The following is an 8,705-nucleotide window of genomic DNA, read 5'->3' as shown; positions in this document are numbered from 1 at the left end:
TTGTTTTGGTGTTGAGGGGGTTGTGTGGGTTGACATTCAGTCCAGCCGCCACTTTTGCAGCTGTAGTCTTCTAATTTTTCGTCACAATCCTACGCAATGTTCGTCTGTCTCGATCACTCAACACACATTTCCGTCCACGCTGGTGTTTATCGGATGCGGTTTTTTCAGTCCTCCTGTATGCGGTCTTGGATATTGTGCCTCGCGAAACACCAAAAACCTCGGCTACCTTGGTTACGAAGCACCCACCATATGGGCCCCAACAATTTGCCCGCGTTCGAATTGTTAGCTCTGACGTATTGCACAAAAAATTGCACAGAACACTGTCTCGACAATAAATGAAGCTTGCAACGTATTGCGGAGGTTGTACAGGTAGTGGTGTTGGGCAGATACGGCAGCGTGACCTACAAACGTCGCTAAAATAAACACTTCAATTCAGGCATGCATTTCACGAGGTGTTTCCATATTTTTGTCCATCCTCTGTATATTTTCAACGATTATCCATGCTGTTACTATTATGATATGTTTAATAATGATAATAATTCAATTCTGTATTTATTTACGTGCTGAACTCACAGCCAGGGGCTAATTACAGAGGAAGGACCAATACAAAATGGCGACAACAAAACAAAGATACACAAAAAACACAATAAGGAAAATAATTGAATCACGAAGAAAGCAGTCTTCTGGGATTTGGCACCGTGTATATGTGGTGCTAACCGACGTTTCGGAGGAACGTATCGCCTCCATCTTCAGGGCAGAAGAAAAATATAAGAAATCTGCAAAGCGAAGAGACCGTGAGAACCGGTAAAAGCAGTCTGCTTTTAGCACCACATATACACGGTGCCAAATCCCAGAAGACTGCTTTCTTCATAGTCACCGCCGTGAAAGTCTCAAATCTTACATAACTGAATCACGTTTGTTTAAATGTAAACATATATTTTCTAAAAATATGTGTCGATTTACAAACTGCATTAGCACCAGAAGCACATCCAGCTGAAGGAGAGCGACCGGAGGAACAACTGAACATACAAAGGTTAAGTACACATGTTCCGAGCAGGTCCACGAATACCGACAGTCTCAAGAACTGAGTGGCAACATTTCACTCCATGATAACTATTTATTAAATATAAAGCGACTGTGTCACGATATATGGTATGCTAAATTATCAGGATATTAAATATTTTGGAGAAAAAAAAATCCGTGGAAAAGGGCTGCAACTTCTTTATACGCTCGAGTTTATTGGAATCGGTATCCGCAACAGAATTCGTTCAACAAAAACATATTTAAGTTTTGAGCGTATCTACGCAGTATCATTACGCTCTCTGTGTTGGAAACCGAAGATGAGTATGCGATTTCGTTGCACGTGAAGGAAAGAAAATCAACATGCTGATGAGAATAAAGTTTATAGTCAATATGCGTACCCAAATTCTTAATAAAAACTCTTCAAGAAGTAAGAAACTTTCCAGAAATATACTGAAGGTTTATCATATCTCTAATTTTACTACAGCATAGCTTCGCACACCCACTCCGTGGCCTGTAGTCCGCAAGCGAACCACACCGACCGAGCGACCGCCGCTTGTCTGCGAAGTTAGTGTCAACTTTAGTGGATAGAGGGTGTCGCGTGGTCAGCGCAACGGATCCCCACGGCCGTTAATCTCAATTTTCTAGACCGGTTCACACACCCACACAAACGACATTCATGTACACAACCTATTTCCGACTGCAAAAGTAAAGTCACTAGGTAAGTTCATAGCTCCACAGACTTAAAGGTCATCAGCAAAAATAAGTCAGGTAAAGGTAAAGATATCCCTGTAACAGGCCGTGGAGGCCCATAGGGTTGTAAGACGTTGAGGGTCCCACACTATCTAGACAATCGGCTCAAAGATGGCGGTAAGGTTGTCAGCCTTACACGCCCACCGCCCTTTACCCCCAGGAAAATTCCTGGTACTCATTTCTGCCATAAATATGTACATAAGGCCGAACCTTCTTCATGTCAACTCCGAATCCAGTTTAAGTACCAGCTAAATAATCCACAATTACTAAGTTTATGGAGAAGCAATTCGTGTGGAATAATGTCAAACCTATTATCAAATTCAAAATAAATACTGTGACATATCTGCTGAAAGTCAGGAATATGAAGCCAGCAGCGACTGCCGTTGCTTGGGAACGGCAAGGTAAGAACACGTGACACGATGTTCTCTGTGTGTCCGAGCCGAGGGTGACGTCATGAAACAATATAAGAGTTGTTGGAAGCGGTGTCTTCAGTTTGGTCCATCCCGAGGACCAACAGGACAAGCCAGTCAGAAGAATCTTTAAGAGTCGTGAGTGTGAAGTTAGCAGTTGGGAGACAGATCCGTCAGAGGTCGTTGTAGGCAGTCGCCCCTGGTGGAGGCGTGGGAGGCAGAGGAACCCCCACAGTTGTAAGCCGTTGCGTAGCAACCCCGAATTAGTTCTGAGGCAATCGCAGGCCAGTAAGGATGTGAACAAGGAAGCTGAAGATGCTACGCCGTTGGAAGCCGTTACTAGACAATCGGTGAAGATATAGAAAACTGAGAAGACTCAGTGTGTGCAGTAGTGAATTGCAGACTGTGTGAATTAAAGACAGCGCTATAGTTACTTGTAGTTACGACTTGTAAGTGTCCAATAAATCCAATTACCAATCCAACTCCCTTTTATAGTCATTCTAATCACGTAACAATATAATCAGTTTGACCTTGTAAATGAACTAAGGCGTAACAAAATCGATTTCGATTTGGTGAAACCATGTTGATAAGTGTTACGCTTAAACTGTCTGAAACACCATCATGTGTAAGTAAAAAAGAAGAAGAAGAAGAAGAAGAAGAAGAAGAAAGGTAAAGTATCCCTGCAACAGGCCGTGGAGGCCCATAGGGCTGTGAGATGTTGAGGTTCCCACATTTTCTAGACAATCGGCTCATAGATGGCGGCAAGGTTGTCAGCCCTACGCGCCGGCCGGCCGCCCTTTACCCTCAAGAATATTCCTGGTACTCATTTCTGCTAGAGGCTGGGTCGACCCCAGGGCCATAGTGCAGCTGGAAGGATTAGGTCAACTGAAAAAATCCAGTGATCTCATCGGGATGTGAATCCGCGACTTTCTGGCTTGTAGCATAGTGCCTCGACCAACTACGCTACTGCGTGCTCCAGTCATCCCTGTACTTAATGATATACGTAATTAATTAATTAATACGTAATTAAGCATTATGCCATGAAGGCATATGGGGAAATGGAAATACCGGTCCATCATTCCTAACCTCGGCACTAGACAGAAGTGTGTGGTCAGCTTCACGACCCTGCCGCATTATTCCGGGAGATACTGGATACGCTGAGTGGATCCGACAGCCAGCTGGATGCTGTAGAGAAGCAAGAAATCTCTCCCCTGCTTGGAACTGAACCCCAATCAAGTCCGTAGCCTAATCGCTATAGAGAAGAAAAGGTTCCTGATGGAAAACTACTACGAACAGACTGAATATGTTTCAAAAACCTCAGCTGTATCTGAAGGTTTACTTACAAGAATTACATCGACGATACTAATAACAATAACAACATTAACGGTGTAGTAATAAGCTAAATGAAAGCTTTTGTAACTGGCTATTCCAGCCACGCTCGATTGTAGCGCCCAGGTATAACGCGGGGAAAACCCAAACTAATTACAAAACTCTATTATAGGGACATTTCTAGGATGCGAAATGGCTTTAATCGCCATATGGCCAGCGACATTCATCTAAACGATTTTAACGTAAAGGAGAGGCAGGAAGGGAGGAGGACAAAGAGTAAAAACGGAATAAAAGAAGGGGGCGCAGACACCGTTTTATTAATATGAAACCGAAAGGAGAAGTTAAACGAAAGACGACAGGAAGAAGAAATAAAGGGGACCAGGTTGTGATACTAGAAGAATAAAGGGTGGAGGGGGAGAGGGACAAAGATACGATTCCTTTTTTAGACTTCACCTGCGCATGCGGAACAAAACATGGCCAGATGCGATTCTTAACTAGCATGTATTACTGCGCACCCACCATTGTGTTAATATTTAAATTAACTGTATTTAATTGCTAAACGACGACAAATGACGAGATCTTCTGCGTGGGATGTGGTCCTCACGGCGGTTATTATGAAGAGCAGACCCATTTTTCATCCTCTGAGATGTAACGCCGTGAAGTTTGATAGAAGTTTACTGACATTTCGGAAGAACATTCCATTTTAACTTCCTAACAGCTGTACTACCACCACTGTTACTACTACTACTGCCACTGCGACTAAAGTAAAGTTGTCGCTGTGCTTACCTAATTAAGCACTACGCCATGAAGGGGCATGGGGGAATGGATGTATAGGTCCACATATTCTTGACCTCGACACTAGTTGGAGGTGGGTGGTCAGCTTCACGTCCTTGCCGCTTTACACCCGGGGAAAGAGCCCAAGTACCTGTTGGATAGGAGGCTGGGTGGGCCCCAGAGCCGGTCTCGACGACGTGGAGCAGTGAGGATTCTTGACCCTACTGGGACTCGAACTCCGACCCCTCGGTTGTCCAACCCGTAGCAAATAACTATACCGACTGAGCTACACCGGCTCGCCACACCAATTATTATTATTATTATTATTATTATTATTATTATTATTATTATTATTATTATTTTCACACTGTTTCAATTTTACCGGCACCCAAACGGATCACTCTGTATACAAGTATATCGTCGAATATAGGGCGTGGAATTACGGGGTCCTGGTCTAATTTTGGATACTACTTACCATCTGTGTGGCTGGATCAATAATACCAGGAAAATCCTCAGTCAAGATACATCCGGGATTCGAAACTCCGATTTCTTACATGCGATGCAAAAGTGCTAACCACTACACCACGACTTTCCATAACAGTTCACGGCAAACTATACCTTGGAATTCACTTGGAAGGGCATGGGAAAACTGCGAGAAAAACGCAGTCATAAAACAGATAACCTGGCAGGATTCGAACCTACCTAACTCGAGTTGCCACTGCCCGGTACCGTCTACCAACAAAACACACAAACTCCGTGGCTATAGTCTGCAAGCGAGCTATACCGACCGAGCAACCGCCGCTTGTCGGCCAAGTTAGTATCAACTTTAGCGGATAGAGGGTTTCGCGTGGTCAGCAAAACGGATCCCCACGGCCGTTAATCTCAGTTTTCTAGACCGAAGCCGCTACTTTTCCATTCAAGTAGCTCCTCAATTATCTCACGAGGCTGAGTGGACCTCGTTCCAGACCCACTACTTCTCAGAAAATCTGGTAGCGCCAGGAATCGAACCTGCGACCTCTGGATCTGTAGCCAGGAACTCTGACCATTAGACCAGAGATACGACGGGTTTGTGACGACTCATCTGGGGATGAGAGAAGGGGAAGCTATAACGGTAGGAGATTAGGTTGTGAATACAATGCAACGTCTCTGGTAGGGGCTGAATTATAGGTCTGCAATAAAATTTACAGCGATACTACCCCACAATTCCATTAAAATGTTATGGTTGGTGCCTCGTGGTCACAGTACTATATTCTCTATCTCAGTGGTGATCAACCAACGGTTCGCAAACTGGCGCCGGTCCAGTATCTGACGTCTACAAGCATATCTGCAAGCAAATTATTCATATATCGCGTCAACACGAAATAAAACGCCAAAGTTCTGGAGAGTGAACTGATCCCTAACAACAGGAACATACATTCTTGGTCACGATAGGCCTTTCAGGGTCAATATTCAACATTCAACTAATTAAACGCTACGCCATGATGGCGTATGGGGGAGTGGATGTATAAATCCAAATTTTATTGACCTCGGCACTAGTTGGAGTGATCAGCTTCACGCACCGTCCGCTTTACCTCCGGTATCCACTGGACAGGAGGTTCCGTGGACCCTAGAGCCGGTCTGGACGACGTGGAGAAGAGAAAATTCTTGACCCTACCGGGACTCGAACTCCGATCCCTCGGACTTCCAGCCCGTAGCCAGTCGCTACACCGACTGAGCTATCACGGCCCCAAAAGACATTCAACAAAATACAAAAACTATAGCCTCGTCCAAATGCTGCAGTACAGATCTTTAAGCCCACAGTGGGAACAAAATTAGCTTCACGTTCGATTACATCCTGGGATATGTTAATCTGGACCAGAAAGTAACAGCACACATGCACAGAAATTGGAAAGATTCGCTTGTGAGTGTCACAAGGTGAGTTCAGGGTATCGCTACTTAACAGGACAGGGCATGGAAGATTTTTTTGTTCAAATCAGTACAAATTTCCGAGTTAATGTACGAGTATAACGCCTTCAGTGCCAATTTAAGGCCAAAACCTGGCCGCATACTGAAGTTGTCGCAGGGAATACAGAGGCCGCTAAGAGAAATGCCACAGATGGTATGGATGCCAGCGCTCCTGTTAACAGTAAAATGGTATACGTTTCATGTGTACTGCCTGTATAACTGCAAAAGGTCAGTCTGTCACACTGTTTCTCCCAAACGGTGCACCACAGAAACAATGATAAATACAAAACATGTTCCTCTTGGAGAGCCACCCAGGGGTAAGTTATTGGTTTTTTCTATATCGAAAATCAGGCACAGGGAGTCACATGTTTCTCCCAAATGGTTCATCCGTAGAACAAACAAGTTTAATATAAGAAACGCTCCTCCTTGTGCGCTATCTTCAGAAAAATAACTGATATCTATGTCAATAAAGGGGTGAGGGGTGCCCAAAAAACTAACACGACATACACTCTCAAATGTTTCTCGTCTTATGAATAACCTTAAACTTGTCCAAGTATTATGTTTTTGGACATTATCCATCGTCTTGTCTATTTTTTTTAAAGTCCTGTTTCTTTTTTAAAACACGTTTCCGAGACTGGATTCTGTTCCCGTCCTCTCCGGAGATAGGGGCTAGCTCTATCTATTGGACCCAACTGAGTAGGTTTTACCTGAGGACGTTTCAAATGTACGAGTTAAATTATATGTAATAATTACTGGTATGAAGGGTCATTTACTTTCAAGTTTTAATTTAGACTAGTAAGAACTTTTGAACCCTGCCTAAACGAAACTGATTCCGAGACATAAAACTAAGGATACATTTCGTAAATCCCAAGAGAATGAAGCCCTAGAAAACAAGAATCGGACTATCGTAAATTCTAAGAGCACAATACTCTCAAAAATCCACCCACACTCACGCACACTGTTCAAGGCCCCTTCATTGATTTATGCTGCTGGACAATCTATACAATTATTTCAAAAGAGAACACGTTTCCTGACAAACTTGAATCAGCAGCCCCTACTGTGTAGGTAATGTACTCTACAAAAGTTAGATTGGGATCTTTACTCACCTATTTTGCAAGAGATTTTATAGCTCTTTTTCATCCACCCTTTCTTACAATTTCAATCGATTGTTAAGTTTTCTTTTTTGTTTATCAGGTTCACATACGTCCTTTGATCATTAAACACCACCAAGAAACTATAATACAACACACTCCATTCATACGCAGCACACCACAAACACAGAACACTTCCGATAGACCCCTCTTGATACTGGGTTGGTTGCACTTCACAGAATTATTACATGTTAAGGAACACAAAATGGTAGATCAAACAAGTGAACCTGCGAATTTTAATCAAACGAATTGGAAATATTAAGGGAAATGTTCTCTCAGTGGAATTTTCATTTCTTAAAATCTCTTTCTTGTTACCACCTTCCACGATTTATTTCACCAAGTCCGCCTACTAACACGTACTAGTAGGACGGACAACTGACAGCACAAACACCAGCCTTGCGAGTTACTGACTACAGCGTCTCAACGCGGTTATTCTGTGAACCATAAACTTAGTCTATCTCCCCTCTCCCGCCCCCCCGCCTAAATGTTAAATCAATGCAACTGGACACCAACATTACAAAAATTATGTTCCCAATCCAACGCAACCACCGCAACCACTGAGTTGGTATTCAAGAGGGGAAGTTGGAGTTGATTTGTGTACGTGATTGTAAGATGTATACGAGATGATCGTAACGATCGTAACCAAAGATCGTAACCATCGTAACGGTCTAACTGCAGAATGAGAAGTTATGGCTAACGATACATAGCTTCTGCGATCATGACCATAGTAATACGATACGCGTATGAGTATGAATTTTTAATTTAGATGAAAGAATACAAAAACAAAAGCATGAGGATGTACATGGAATGCTATGTGATAGCACAAAGAATATGAAATGTGAACCTGCAGAATATTGCAGTTAAAAGGGGGAAAGTATCCGGCTGCAACAAAATTATGACAACATGGAATGAACTACTTCAGTCCAATAAAAAAGGAGCACTTTCCTTGGGAGTACATTGGGCGGAGTCGTGGTACTGGTATATCACCATATAGCACGACGTTAATGCGTCCACAATACCATAGTTTTCGGTGGTATGCTTAGTTGCGCACAGGGACAGCTTTACTTTTCTGGGGTTTAAGATTTTCACAGCCGTGGTTCTGTCTTCTATATCCTAGATGATAGAACTGCTTTATCGTTGACACTGATCTTATTTCGGGGTAAAGTGCCATGTGGTTTGGCCTATTTTGCCTGTGTTTCTGAGGAATATGCAGTGTCCATCTTCAGGGTACAATATTATGCTCTGCTACTGGTAAGCATATTTGGTTGAGGCACTGTGCTACAAGCTGGAAGGTCGCAGGTTAGATTCCCGAGCCCACTGGATT

At 43.2% G+C, this 8,705-nt stretch overlaps 1 protein-coding gene across 5 annotated transcripts in view; it reads right to left on the bottom strand.

The window, feature by feature from the left end:
* LOC111871901 (Ca(2+)/calmodulin-responsive adenylate cyclase) overlaps positions 1-7,777 on the bottom strand; it is a 375,443-nt gene extending 367,666 nt beyond the window's left edge. For all 5 annotated transcript variants that reach the window (XM_023865290.2, XM_023865293.2, XM_023865296.2 and 2 more), the window contains exon 1: positions 7,337-7,777. The gene's annotated coding sequence lies outside the window, so the exon portion shown is untranslated. The remainder of the gene's footprint in view (positions 1-7,336) is intronic.
* Between the last annotated feature and the right edge of the window lie 928 nt (positions 7,778-8,705).

Source organism: Cryptotermes secundus, unplaced genomic scaffold, assembly GCF_002891405.2.
Source record: "Cryptotermes secundus unplaced genomic scaffold, Csec_1.0 scaffold1350, whole genome shotgun sequence".
NCBI lineage: Eukaryota > Metazoa > Arthropoda > Insecta > Blattodea > Kalotermitidae > Cryptotermes > Cryptotermes secundus.
Note: the sequence above shows the minus strand (reverse complement) of the source record. Positions and strands in the feature narration are given on the sequence as shown.